The sequence below is a fragment of the Tympanuchus pallidicinctus genome, unplaced genomic scaffold (assembly GCF_026119805.1).
Source record: "Tympanuchus pallidicinctus isolate F22 unplaced genomic scaffold, pur_lepc_1.0 scaffold21, whole genome shotgun sequence".
Classification (NCBI taxonomy): domain Eukaryota; kingdom Metazoa; phylum Chordata; class Aves; order Galliformes; family Phasianidae; genus Tympanuchus; species Tympanuchus pallidicinctus.
In genome coordinates this window covers 2,626,210-2,641,402 of record NW_026294733.1, presented here as the reverse complement: position 1 = coordinate 2,641,402, position 15,193 = coordinate 2,626,210, and the positions used below count along the sequence as shown (strand labels likewise).

General features: G+C 40.9%; 1 long non-coding RNA gene across 1 annotated transcript in view; it reads right to left on the bottom strand.

Moving 5' to 3' along the window:
* LOC128081525 (uncharacterized) overlaps positions 1-15,193 on the bottom strand; it is an 89,982-nt gene that overhangs the window by 32,939 nt on the left and 41,850 nt on the right. Inside the window, exon 3 of the long non-coding RNA XR_008207214.1 lies at positions 2,898-3,032. This is a non-coding gene — a long non-coding RNA (uncharacterized LOC128081525). The remainder of the gene's footprint in view (positions 1-2,897; positions 3,033-15,193) is intronic.

The following is a 15,193-nucleotide window of genomic DNA, read 5'->3' as shown; positions in this document are numbered from 1 at the left end:
CACAGCAATGGATTATTTGATGTAGAAGACACTTCACCCCACACCTGCAGATGTCTGAGGACAAAGCTCTGAGATAAGGAGCTGTTCTTAGGATGGGGCTCCAGCACAAGACTGCAGACATCTGAGCATTTTTTGTGAGAGCCTCCCAGCCTGGTACCAGCTCCCCTTTTCATCGCTATGGTCAAATCATAGACCAAAAGCCAGAAAAAATATTTAGGCACCTGACCCCTTGATTTCTGTGAGAATAGCAGCACTACCTGGCACACAGATGAAAGCACACTCATCAAATATTGCCAGGCTGTATCTGACACTATACTGATGACACAGTAAAATATCTTTACACAGATACTTGAATAGGGACTGGAGGAGAGAAATAAAGTCTTAGATCCATGGAAACAAGTAAAACAGTTAAAAACAGACAGCAAAAATCTATGAGCAAATCTTCATTGAGTCCTATCTGGGAAGCCTGCATGCAGTTGGATGATTTTTTCTTTAGTTATAAATGTCCACAAACAATTGACATAAGACAGGACAATTGTTCACAGACTTGCCTTTTTGTCTGACTGTCCTGAGCAGCAGCACCATTTGGCTGTCTCAAAAGAAAAGAAGTCAGGTGTGAATTTGCTTGAAGGAGGAAGGTTATGGGGTCTGAACCTACATTCTAGCACTACCAAAGCTTTCTACAAGGTCTCTAGTTTGTAGAGTCACTTCACCCACAGCCATAGGCTGGATACATCTGCCACTGGCAGTAGCTGTCCCTGTTTTAAAAGTGGGCTCTAAGAATTAATCTTTAATAAAGTTTGTCACTGGAGCTCTTGAAGTTAAGATCAAAGGGCCATATGAACGCTGCCCTCAGGTGCTCAGGCACTTCTCCCATAGAAGTCACCAAAGAATTTGGCCCACAGTATGTTACTCCTCCTTATACCAATTAATTTTTGCATACTAATTAGTATGCCACATTATAGGTTTGAACTGAATGCTCCTGTTTCATTTGTTTTGCATTTTCTGGAAAAGAATTTGCTCAAAAATGTCATATAATGTTTCCTTTGAACAACGCGAAGAAAAAGACCCAAACCTTGCAGCAATCACACTGACCTTAAATGATTGACAATAAACTCTTCCATTACTGGGATTCCCCTTCATCTCCTAGAAGAGGTTTCTTTTAGTCTCATCCACCAGAGCAAGCTGCCTAGAAACATTTTTAATTACTGTGTATTTTGCTCTGGAGGAAAGAACATGACTTGTGCTGATCACTCTCTTAAAGAAGATTATAATCCTAGCAGCAAAACAAGTTGCTTGCCTAGATGAGGATCAATGAAAATGTTGTATGTGCAGACTGAGACTGGAGCCTCAAAGAGAGCAACCCTGGCTACACAGTTTGTGGTAATATTATATGTTAACAACAACTGAAGCAATAAAGTCACAGCTTAAAGCCTCTGCTCCAGCCTCCTGTTATTGCTGCTTTGGTCAGATGCAGCTGAAGCAGAAAGGCTACATTCTCACAACTCTGATTCACTGATGGTCAGTCCTGGTAGATTTTTCTTGGCACACCCAACTTCAGTAATTGCATCTATTTATCCCTGGGATTTGCACCAAACTGGAACCAGTAGGTCAGGTAGGCTCACTGCTGTTCAGATTTCAGCAATACTGCTCTGCAGTTTTGTGTCCAAATGGAAAGGAAAGCGTTTCTCAGAAACTAAACCAGGCATAAAAACAAACAAGACCCCTTCCCCAGTCCCTTCCCTGAACAGCTATTATAGGTTTTATAGGAAACAGATGATTGTTCTCCAAATTAAACTCACAAGAACACAATTGCTGAATTGTTGGTCTCCACCCCAATATCTTTTGGGCCAATCAATTCTTGTACCAGATAGAACTAATTTTTCCCACTATCCCAAACAGATCCAGAACAGGACAGTAAAGGTAACAGAGGCTTGAGGTGACGTTATGATCCACATAAGGAAAGCATCAATATAACCTTACAATGAATTGCTAGAAATTAAGTATCAGAAAAAAGAAATCCGATAGGAACTACTGGTTTAGATTAGACTCTTCTCGCCTACTCAATATTGGATTACACAGTTCCTACATGTTAAAGGGGCATATAATGAAATAGAATTCAGGTGACACGTCTAGTTTACTTTTTCTATGACCAACTACAAGACAACACATGCAAGGTTACTTCAGGAAAACTTCAGTGTTTCACTGTAGTTTATAAGCAATGTGTTTTTTCTGATGTCTTTGCGTTTAAAACCCCAGTAGAATTTATCCATTAATGGATAAGAAATTAGAAGAAAACCCTACATTTTAATGTGAAGAATGCACTTGGAAATGCTAGGAAACTCAGCACTTAAAATTCACAGCAATAATGCACTGAGGAATATTTCTCCTTAAAACCAAGACCCCAGTTAAGTGTTTTCAAGAACAACATCACTGTCTCTATGAAGATAACTGAGTCCTCATTATTTACAGTTCCTGAAATATTCAAGACTGTTGGGTATGGGGGTGAGCAGGAGGAGGTTGTTATTTGCTTGAGATTTTATTTTCAAGAAGGTAAAACAGGTGCTTGGTTTTCTGTTGCCTTTTTTTTTTTTCTTGTAGCATCACATTTTAAAAAACTGTCCAACTACAAGGTTTTCTTCCCAGCTGCATCTCTTTTCTATTCTTATGGAAAAATATTGTATGGCTGTTCATATAGGCAAGCTTTTGCTTAGATTACCAGTGACATCCCAAGAAGCTAGACAAAAAGTTACCTTTTACTTGCAGGGAAGTAAGTAATTCCTGCTACTTAGCACTGCAGTAGCTACTGCATTACGCCTACATTATGTTATGTCCAGAAACAAAATTGTTTTGGTGTAGCATCATTTAGACCTTTGAAAACAAAAGTGGTCTTTTACCTTTTGTCCATCAGTAGGAGATGCGATGGCTGAACCCTCCATGCTGGGAAGCAGAAGACAATGGAAGATGGAGCAGAGCTGTCTTTGCAATCACAGGAAGGGAACGATGCTGCAGAAGAATGCTGTCCAGGAAGGCTATAGGGAGAAAAAAAGCCAAAGAGAGTCAAAAGTGGTCAATATATCAGGAGAAGCTGGGCTAAGGGTCAACGAGAAGGAGCATCACCTGGTTGGGGAGGTCACACCTGTATTAGTATTAGTTAGTATTGTTAGTATTAAACTAACGAGCTTGACAGGAAAAAAGAACAGCAGTGGAGTAAAAAAAAGAAAATAAATTAAAATAAAAGAAGAGAAAAAGAACACATATGTAGTAGCTACAAGACAAAAAGGAACTTATAATATTTAACTTATTCTATGCTATTTAACTCTGGTAAAAAAATGCTATGTCCAAAGTCGCTGCAGTGTTGTCAAACCCAATTGTGTTATTGAGAGCTTGGCAAACTTTCATTTCTTAAAAGAATTCCAGAACTCCAGTTCTTTGACTTAAGTGATTTTCTAATAATTTAGGTTTTATTCTTTTTTTTTTTTTAAAGATGTTTCATGCTGTCACTGTGCTTGAGAAAGGATTGAAAATGCATGTGCTGAAGAACTAAAATCTGTAAGTCAAAACCAAAGATTTGAAATGCTCTTAGAAGTAATAAACCTGGAGCATCAATCAAGCCTCTTTATAAGCTGACTTCTGAAAGATCCTTGCCCTAAAACTGCAGGTATTTCCAAGTGACCTGGCCTTTGAGAAAAACAAGAAATACGAAGGGGAATAAACACAAAGCCCTTCAGTTTTTACATCCTAACTTTAAGAATACCAAGCCCTGCAATACAAAAGATATCAGGAGGTCTCAGCAGCCCAGTGGTTCCCCTTGGTAAATACCTATTATCTTATCAGCTGGAGGACAGCCCCCATGCCATGTCATTCCCTTTCCATCACTGCTGCATAATACAGCTTCATTTCATTTTTGAAAGAAGTTTGTTTACCAAGAGGAAAGGCAAAAAGAATATGTTTTGTCACCTCTATGCTAAACCTATTGTCTCCTTCCTAAAAGCAATCATCTTTAGATATTAAAATGGCATGATCTGGATATTGCATAGCATTTCTCCTAATCTTCCTGCATTGCCAATTCAGTTCACAGATTGCATTCATTCTCCCTTGAAAAGCTTACAATGTTGAGTCAGAACTTTCCTAAGAAATAGCATTTGCTCATATCAGCCTCATGTTAGCAAGGCAAGGACAAAGTCAAGAGCAGAGGAGGGACTGCTTTTATAAGCAGAGAGGAGAGTCAGAGGCTGGAGCTGGTTATGACATCTTTTTGAACAATTCAGATTAAAAGGGAGAAATACACCAAAGTCATTTTTTCTTCTAGTCATGAAATAATAACAGTAAGAAAGGTAGAGAGCACAAGCCATACTTAAACACAATGATGGATAATGTGCTTTCCATCACTGCAGATGAAACAAAATGAGAATAAGTCAGTCAGATCTTTTCCCCGTCCATGTTGAGATCTGTTTTGTTCTGGTCTGAGTTCTGCTTTCCCGATCCTTCTCTGAAAAGGAGCAGAATATAAACCTCCTGTTCTAAATGCAAGAACTTTGGGGCAATTTGCCAGGGAGGTCATGGAGTCTCCTTCTCTGGAGATGTTCAAGACCTGCCTGGATGCCAACTTGTGCGACCTGCTGTAGGGAACCTGCTTTGGCAGGGGGGTTGGACTCGATGATCTCTGGAGGTCCCTTCCAACCCCTACAATTCTGTGATTCTGTGATTCAATTTAGATTCTTATGCAACCTAAAACCTTGGGCAGAGAGTCAGTGCCAGATGCAAGCACACTACAGGCAAGGAAACTGTCCCTCAAAATGGTTCCTCCACTTGCCATTTCCTCTGAAAAACAAGAGCACTATGAAAGAACAAGATGTACATATAACTGTGTATCTCATCGTGTATGCATCTATCCAGCCAGCTGAGCTTTGTTATGTTGTACAAAAGAGCCTGCATACCAAATTCCATCTTTTTGTGGGGTTATTTTTGACTCACAGATTATAAAACTAAAACTTCACACACAACTTCTCTTTCTGAATCTCCCCTGAGGCAGGTGAACCCTTTGACCTGGCTTCATCTCTGTCCATGGTTCAACAAACAAAATTTCCCCTGTGATACAGACATGCACCCCTGTTCCAGATCTGCATTAAGGCTTTGCTGGAGAAGCACTGAGCAAAGGCAACAGCACCTGGGAGCTCGAAGGAAGCAATTCAGAGACATTATGCTCTATCAGTGCAGGTTGCTAAGACCAACGTAAAAGATGTCATGCTTGCATGGATCGCCCATCTAACCCTAGAGAAGCCATTAATAAAGACACATTTTTAATTTTGCACACAGTAAGATCATACAGGGCTCACAAAGCAGCAGAAATGTACCTATAACTCTTCTGTGTATTTCCAGACAAACGATGCAGCTTTCTTTATGACATCAATTTATTTTTTTTTACTTTGCAATTACGTAAAAACAGCAATAACATGGGAGAGAGAGATGATGTGACGGATCCTAATGCTGAATTATTCATTGCCCTTCAGCTGCTGACTTCACATCAGACAGTTCCCAATGCACCTCACATAAATCACAGTGGATCTTTTTTGCCACAACCACTCTAAGATCCTATTGAGTGCTTTTTTACCTAAATACCATAGGATAATGGTCTTTCAAGGAAGGGATGCACATACACTGATGAGAAGGGAGGTCTGTCCCTGCAGTCATTGACATTTGGTAAGGAGGAATAGCAGTATAACGCACTTAAAGAGATCCATTGGATGCGTAGGGTTTATACAGAAATTAAGCCACACACACACACATTCATTTTATAATGAAGAGTATATACTTTGGCATACCTAATATCCAAGATCTGATAAGCTATATTACTTTGCAGGCTTGATTCTTGTAAGGATACCAACACAATAAAATGTTTGAGGATAAAAGAGAAATTAATTTCATTGCTTCAGTTTTGCATTTAACTGTTAATTTGCTGCGCTCACTTCCAAGAGATGGGGCTTGATCAGACAAACTCTCTCACAACTTGGATGAGAGTGAGCTGGGTTTGCAATGTCACAGATCAACCATAATCAAACTGCAAACTGCAAAGGAATGTGCTGACCTTAGGGAACATTCACAATAAAGTTGGTGCATTGCATACGCTACATTGGCCTCCAGACCAGTGAAAGATTTAAGAAACATGTTTCATTTCTACTATTGAGGCTCTTGGGCTGGTTAATCACTGCTGACTGTGAACTCTTCAGGGGTCTGGGTTTTTCACTATTCTGCCTGCAGAGGGTCTATTGCAGTGGGACTCCTACTCACTAGTTCCATAAGTGCTATGACCTACACTATGGTGAACAGTAAAAACATCATTCTTAAGATATTCCCATCTTTCAGTAGGTAATCCCTCCATCAACAACTTTTTTAAGGATGCCTTGGCAGGCTGTTTTATTTTGCTGCAAAAGAACAAATGGGTAAACCTCCTTCTCCCCACTCTCCCTCAAGCTACTTTTGACACCTTCACAGATCACACGGGGCTCAGAAACAAGGCCAGATTACTGCAGCAGAACAAATCGGCATACCTCTGCTGAGCTATGGCAACAGTCAGTACATTCTCTCTCAGCCCTTAGAGCAGTTGCAGGGTGGTACCATTTCCCTGAGCTTGGCATGAAAGGTGTTGAAACAGAGTTGGTGCACAGGCACTTACCGCTGACACACAAATCATATATTAAGTCACATTTAATGTCTCCAAGGCTTAGAATACAGCTTTAATTCATGTCCTACCTTATGCAGTAACCTAGAGAACTGCCTAGAGCAAATATCATCTTTCAGCCACATGGGCAATTTCATTCTGTACGTTGTGCAATTGTGTTTGTGTCCATCTGCTCCAATGGTTTTCTTTTTAACGTAACATTTACTTCTCTGAAGCCTTGTCATGGAATTTATTCCTACTATTAGTGTTTGTAATATGGTCACTCTATTTTGTGGGAACTCATAAAGTACCAATTAGAAAGAGCGTCCCTGCATGGAAGACTTCAGCCACAGTCTTGTTTACACTATTTGTCTGTCTATGCCAGGAGCAGGGGATGCAAAAACAGCAGGATACCAAAGAACAAGAGAAAAAGCAAAGAATCCTCCATTTGATCTTTCCTGTCACAGGCCAGTTTTAGCTTTCAGGACACTCTAGCATAGATACCAACACCTGCTTTATGTCAGTAGTTGACATATTTTAGATTTCATTGTTCATATAAGATCATAGCAAGTGATATATCATAAATGTATATGACAAATATATGCAACATCACAATTAAGTTGACTGCCAATAATAGCTTTTTTTTTTTTTTTTTTTTTTTTTTGCTTTTGGAGACTCAAAGCAAATAAGGAGGTTGGGCAAGAGTGAGACTTCACAAACCTAGAACTCGATTCCAGATCTCCCAAGACTCAGCAGGAATATTCATGTGCATCTGTAGGATGAGGGACTGCAACAGTAATCCAACTTGGATGTAATCCAGCCTGGATGAAATTTAATTTACTCAAGAGATCTCAGTAAAAAATGCTGGTTTCATGAAAATATAACATTACTATTGATTTTTTTTTAAGCTGTAAATTGGGCAAATACAGACGTAAATGCAAACCACAAAATACTTGAATAGATGCACAAAGGACATCCAGTCACCAGACTAAAATCATTGGAAACTTGCTTCCCCCCCCATCCATTCTTTCTCTTTTTCTGTATTTTGTTAACATTTCAAAAAGAAGAAAATATGTATTTCTGACCTCTTTGTTAAAAATATCACAAGATTCATTAAGAGAAGTATTTGGAAACCTCAAAACTCTTCTCCATTTCCATGAGTACCTGAAATCTAATGCTTCTGATTAAGCAGAGAAGGGATGAACTGTTATGTGAAGCCTACAACAATAATTGTGAGCTGAAGAATGGCATGTTCATTGCAAGTAGCTGGTAATGATTTCATGCAGAGGATTAGAGGACTGGACGGGGAGCCGAGCTGAAGTTTGTTTACAGACAAAGGGAGCTGTGTGCAGGGTGCTGGTGGCTCCCAGAAATCGTCGAGCTCCCAAAGACAACAGGGATTTTCTGCTCTTGTAAGGCCACTTCTGCAGGCAAATGTTTCAGACCTGCTGTCCACCATCGAATACCTCAATACAAACAGTTAATTCTGAAGCGTCAGCTGCTCCCGTGATGGCAGAGGGATGTCTGGCTGCACAGAGGCACTCGCTGCACAGAGGTCCCTCCCTCTCGTTATACAAATGGAGTAAACCGAAATAAAAATGATTTTCATTAAAATGGTCCTGCATCGATTTTATCATTCCAGCATGAAACAAAACTATGAAAGCTCCAAAATGCTGGCTTCCCAAAAGAAAGCATTTCCATTTCTTCTGACAAACCCAAATTTTCTCCAACCAGAGTGAGCATTACTGAAGGGAAATCCTGGATAGCCAAATAGTTATTTCTTCATTAAAAACAGTTGTAACATAACATTATTTAACTACTCCTGAAATGCATGCATTTGCAAATGTAATACATCACCATCAGGAACCAAAACATCGATCTGGAAATCTAAACTAACTAATTGTGATTAAAAATTACCCTGGCTTTGTTTCTTAAAAAAAAAATATCCTTCCATTTTAAAATAGTAAAATAAAAGATATTTTAGCGTCACAGTAAAATGATACGGATACTATCAGCTTGAATGGGTTGCAGTGAAAGAAAGCCATCTGCTAAAGCCAAAATGTTTACTTGAACGAGTGAACATTATCAATCAATTGCTACACGGGTGCGATCACCACTGCCCTCTGCACGCAATGACGCTCCTTTCTGAACCGAGCGCGTTATCCTCTGCCAACAACTTTTATTTTCCAAACTTAATCTCTGCAAGGAGAAAGCAGGGAGAGGCGGGCGAGGCGCTGAGCACAAAGCACTGAGGTGCACGCAGCAGAGCCGGGCTGCAGGCGGCTCCGCGCTGCCGGCACATCTGCTGCCCTCTCCTCGTGGCGCACAGGGAACACAACCGCTCGTACGATTTACAAATCGCTGCAATTGCTTCGGCCTCTTAACATCACTAAATCTCCCTCTCTCCCTTCCCTTTTCACCCCCCACCCTCTGCTGTATTTTTATCCGGGAGGCTGCGTTCAAGCATTTGGAGATGATGTTTCCTGTGGAAACCTTTGAGTTATTTCAACAATTTCACAGCATGTTGCTTTTCTCTTCTGCTCCGTGCTGCCTTGTTCTGGTGATTGGAACTAACAGTAATAGGAAAAATGGTAAGGAAAACAATGCCAAGAGCAGCTCTGCCAAAGGAATCCTAACGCAGCACGGAGGTCTGATTTCAATTAGATCTGCTCCAGGGAAAGAAATACTGCAGCAGGGAATTGATCCTCAGCTGCAATCAGCTCCGTCACACTGGGCTCTGTGCTAGGTGCTGGGGATTCAGTGCTGCTCAGAACTGCTGCTCTGCAAACAGCAGCAGATCGTGAGCAGAGCCCATTGACACGGCCAGCAAACCACACAGTGTCCCAATGCTTGTAAGACATTTCATGTGGGTTCCAGAAGACCAACGCGCTCACACACAGCTTTACTAAAATCCCTTAAATCTCTGCAGAAATCCCAAACTGCTGCAAATAAAGATAATTAATTTGACCCTCAGTCCTTACCCAAAGAAAAAGGTTTTTTCTCCCCCACCCCCCCCACATGGAGACTATGATTTCCTGGTTTCTTTTCAATTTTTAATATTGCACTTTTTAAAACTTTCAAACTATTGATTCTTTCACTGTAAACCGAGAGTCTCCTATGAAAGGTAATGAAGTGAGAGGCAGAATTAAGAATGCCCAGATGTCCTGTAGCACATAAGAACGGTTTACAAGAAAAATGCAAAACTGCCAGCAGAGCGGGCGAGCTGGCTATAGAAATACATTAGCAGGAAACCCATCTCCCAGTCGGGCTTCTGGGCTTTGGTCTGTGGCACATAGGCTCCGCTTCTACTAGAAATTAAGAGTATACCATTTTTATGATGTTTCAGAGCAGCTTACTCCATTCTTCAGCAAGGAAGCTACGGTTGTTTCTGGAAGCAGGAATACAGATGGGAAGAGCTCCTAATTACAGCGAGTGGCAGGACCTGCTGCAGGGAAGGAAGGAGGCATTTCTGTCCAGGCTGCTGTTAACCCTGCCTCTTCCTCCACTCTCTCTTCACTCTGCCTCCCTCTTCCCTTATTCCCTTTTGGGTCAATTCCTGCAAAAATCTGCTACTCACTGTAATTCTTACTTTCTGAGCTTTCCTGCTAATTCCACAAAGCAACTTCTTGTATAAGTGCAACCCTCCATAGGTTTAGCTTGAAGGACCAGGCGCTCATTCACACATGCTATTAGGTTGCAACAGAAACAGTCTGTTGAAAAATATACACATTCCCAGCTTTCCCTTAAATTAAATTTCCTATCCTATTCCTCATGTGGGTATGGTCATTTTTAATTTAAATTTGTTAGAAATAGACATTAATTTTAAGGAGATTTCATAAATCCCATGCCAATGTTATAAAGCAAGCATGTAAATATGTCAGTTTGCAGAAAGCCAGGCTTTAAAAAAAATATGAAAGAGCATAACACTGCTGACATTCCCATCATGTGCTGAAATTTCTGTCCAAAGCTGCTTTCTGTCTCAGTGGCAAGGAACCATTTTTGAATAGCAGAGATAAACAGATAGGCAAAACCTCTGTGCTGGCAGAGCACACCAGCAAGCAGGCTGCTCACTTCCCAGCTATCCCACCACCAGAACCACCTATGGGAGAACTTGCCCCAAACACTGCCTCCCTCCTTCCTAAACCTCTGCAATTCCCACCCCTTGCCATTGAAGCCAGGAAGGAATTGGAGAGAGCAAAGGGGTCACTGCATCCTGCTCCTGCCGATGCAGGTCTCCTCGGTGGAGCACTCTCCATCCATGCTGGTGTTATTTAGGATCTGTCCCTCTCTCCTGGGGGAACTTCCTGCAGACTCCCAGATTCCAAAGAGCTGTGCAGCACCCAGCAGGCAGGGCTCAGGATATTTCTCCTTTAAAACTTAGGAAAAGTTGAGCTTGTCCAGAAAGGGACCTTCTGCTGTCCAGCTTTGGTTCCCTTATTTACATAGTGACATTTATTTCCACTGCCCTCCTGCCTGTTGCTATTTATAATACAGGGAAGCGCTTTTCTTACAGAATACCAGGGAAAAGTTTTCCTTGTCACGTTGCACAAGGGCTGCTTTGTGTCCTTTGCAAAGGATTTGCCATTTGGGAAAGCTGCATGTCTATAAGTAACAAATATATATATATATTTATATATATATGAGAAAGAGCTTAGCATTTTGTTGCAGTTCTTGAAAGTCTTTATGAGAAACTGAGTTTTTGGAGCAGATAACCCAGCCATGCAGAGAGTCGGCTGTGATTTCTTTCAACACATTACTCTAATTTTCTCCTTTCCTATTGATCTGCAGGGTACCACCTCTTCAAACCCTAGACAAATTGATCCTCTGAGTAACATCTGTGCACACTATTAATCTTTTTCACACATTTGATGTTCCACATTACTGGACACAGGACACACACTATGACTCAAGTGTTAATCAACTAATACCCGAAAATTAGGCTTGTGTCTACTGTATAAACATTGACAGACTATCCATCACCTGCCTGAGTGAATAAATGAATTTTGCCTCTATAGCATGCATGGTAGCACTCTGTAGTCAGGAATATTTGCTTTGCTTTGAGGATGGCAGACAGTGGGGCCAATGTGCAGCGCTGTTGGGTGCAGGACAGGGTGAGCCAAGGGGTGGGTGGCCACTTCCAATTGTGGTTACAGGCTTTTCTTACTGTATGCAGAAGGGAAATCCATTGGCCAGGTGGGATAAGGTCAGTCTACGGATGCCCCAGGCTGCTGTCCAGTGTGGGTCCAGAAGGGAAATGGAAATGTCATATACACGGAACCTGACTGTAATGCATGTTAGCTGAGAGCTGGTTGTTTTAAGCTGGTACAAAATGGCCCAAACTTGCATTACTATCAAGCCTCATTTTGCATCTCCCTGACAGGCACCAGGCATGGCTTGGAATGAAAAAATTATGGTCATGGTTCCGTGGTTATTTTTTTGCTGTTGCTGTTTCCCCTGCATCCATTGAAACAGATGGTTATTTCTTGCTAGGATCTGGTAGAGCAATGTGATTGCAATGTCTGATTGTGATCATTGCTGACTCTGACACCCTCCTGGCAGGCTCCTCTCTTCTGTTATGTCAACTTCCATTTAACAGAAGAGAAAGGAGCAGAGCAGGACAGGCACAGCTGAACAGCAGCACTTTGGGGCCCTGCTCAGGCCAGAGAGGATCATGAGCTCCCACTCCAGCACATGAAAAGGGCCAGAAAGATTCTGAGTATAACAAAACGCAGCCGGAACTTTGCTGCAGCATTGTTTCTGGGTTAGGCCAAAACTGCTTGAATCATTTTTGTTCTTTTTTTTTTTTTTTTTTTTAAGTGGCTTTCTTGGAAGAGAACATTTATCCAGGGAGGGTCTCTTCTGACAACTTCCAGAAAGCATCTAAAAAATCTGGAAAATCAAATAGATGAGGTTATTTGGCAACTAAAAAGTAAAACGTTGTATCGACAAAAATTAAGCTGTTGGGTCTTTGATGGATGCCTGAAAACTCTGAGAGAGAAATTCCAATGAAAAACAACCTTTGCTAGTAACAAAAAATAATTTCCTCCTCACCAGGAGAGATTAATTCACTTACATTCCCCTCTCAGGCTGGAATTCTTCATGCTCCATCTTTTTCTAATAGTAATCTATTTTATTTTCTTTCTTTGAAAAACAGGACAGAGGCCTCTATTAAACGGGCATGGGGGAAGGCTGAACAGGTCCATCCTTTGGGTAAGGGCTGAGCAGAAGATGACAGCACACTGTGTTTGTTACGAGCAAAGAACCAAATATCAACAGGAGGGACCTGGCTGTGCCTGCATTAGCTGGGAATCCGACATGCATTTCCACAGCAGAAACCCAGCCTACAAAAACTAGACAGCATCAGACGGAATGCCTGCAACCCTCACGCCCACAGCGTGCTGATCTGCAATGGGTTAGCAGTTGATAAAATGCAAAACAGAAAAACAATCTTTAAAATCTACTTAATTGCCTGTATCTACTCTCCATGCAAGCCAGAGAATTGTTCCTGGTATCAGCTGACATGGGAGGCGAACCATGAAAAAACCAGGTTTCACTCAAAGTAATTCCATTAGGGCCTGAAATGACTGGGTGAAACATGAGTAAGGGAAATCATCACAGGAACACAACAGCTGGGCTCCATGGCATCACTTGCAGGATCAAAGGAAATGAGCTTAGATGTTATGCATAAAAGGTTTTGTTTGTTTGTTTGTCTACTTGCAAAGTTACAGTTTGTGTTCTGAATGACAACAAAACAAAGCATTGAAAAATTTGGTCCTGGTATTTTTCTCTTTTAGGTAAATCGTTTTGCATTTATTGAAGCTGACAAGGAAATAAAATGCCTGAAATCCTTTCTGTTTGCTGTGCATGAAGACAAATTATTGTAGAAGTAATAGTACTGCATGCTTCCAACAAAAATACAGTAGTACACAATCTCAAAAGTTATGGGGAAAAAACGATGCAGTGGTTAACATCTCTATTATTGTTGCTGTCATCTGTTTCTATGTTTTGACCTTATTGGATAGCTTATCAGTAACTAGTTCTTCACAGACATCATGTTTATTGTCAAAGGATATCAAATAAATGACAAATAACTGCTTCTAGAGTTCAAAGAGCAAAAAAATAACACAAGCCAGGATATTTATTGCATAGGCTTGTGCCTCTTGTTTAGCTTGCCTGCTCGTGGCTTCCTGCAAGATATGCCAGAATACTGAAGGCACAGACCAGAAAACAACTCAGAAATCGCAGAAGCACTGCAGAAGGACAGTGCTTCTTGTTCCTCCATGCTCAATAGCATGGGTATGTTAGAAGCCAGTTTCAAGGTAATTCACTTAATTATTTAACAAAAGCTATTTTACTAAGTACGGCCATTCCTTACTCTTCTCCTGTTTCTGCTGGAGGGGTAAACAAACATTTTTGATGGATTCTTTTTTTCATGAAAACAGGAAAGAAGAGCTATGAAATCAGACTGGTTGGGATTCACCTCACTGAAGCCATCATCTGTGCTCCTTCTTCACCTTATAAAGAGAATAACACCTATTGAAGCAATCTGTGGTAGCAGAAAGTGACATATAGTCTAGGCAACTACTTTGGCTGAAGTACAGCAATTGATGTCTACCTGCAGTGTAGCTTGCTTGCACTCATAGTGGTCTTTGACACTGACTGTGTCCCTGACTCCTCTGCAGAAGGACCTTCAGCTGCTATGGCCCTTCCTCACATGCTCAGCTTTGTGTCCCAGTTTCCATCTCCCAGGTCTTGCTGCTGCCTCACATCATGCCATCCCTGTCTGGTTTATAAGGCTGCAGGCTCAAACAAGTCATTGTGAAAAGGTGTCCACTGTAAAGACTGACCCATTAAAATACAACAACTGTGTTCACAAACAAATAAAGAATGTGCTTAAATCTCAGTGAAAGCAACAGAACGTGAGCATGTGCTGAAAGCCTTTCCCAAATGGAGTCCTATCGCTTCGCTCTCCTTAAAATCTGTTTTGGCTGAGCACATATTTCTTGCTGGCAAGAACTTAAATAGGAAACAAGGAAAAAGCTTTACCTAGAAAAGTTGAACTTAACAGCCCACTCTAGCATTCTTAATTACCATATTTTTGTGTATTGATGTAAATAATTATTAATGGAGCTTTCCAGGGAAAAAGCTGCACCGCATTTCAAAATAACAGCAAAATGAGTTTGCACTGTTGTATACCATAACGTTTGGTAAAGTTAATTACCTAGTTGGCTGGAATGCAGGAGGAAGTTTTGTTTCCAAATGGAGAGTTATTACAATATACTAGGATCTTGCCAATTTCCTTTTAATCAACTCTTTTGCTATATGGAATGAAGGCCACAAAATATCTTAAAACTGCAAGCAACCTCTTCATTCAAAAAGAACAAGGCGGATATATTTTTAAGTGGGTGAAGGAATCCACTGATGTAATAAATGTATCCACGTATTCCAAGTATAACTTGGAGCCAGTCTAGTTATAAACTCCTTAAGATCAAGGTTCATCATAAAACTGGGCCTTACCTTTATTTTCGTAAT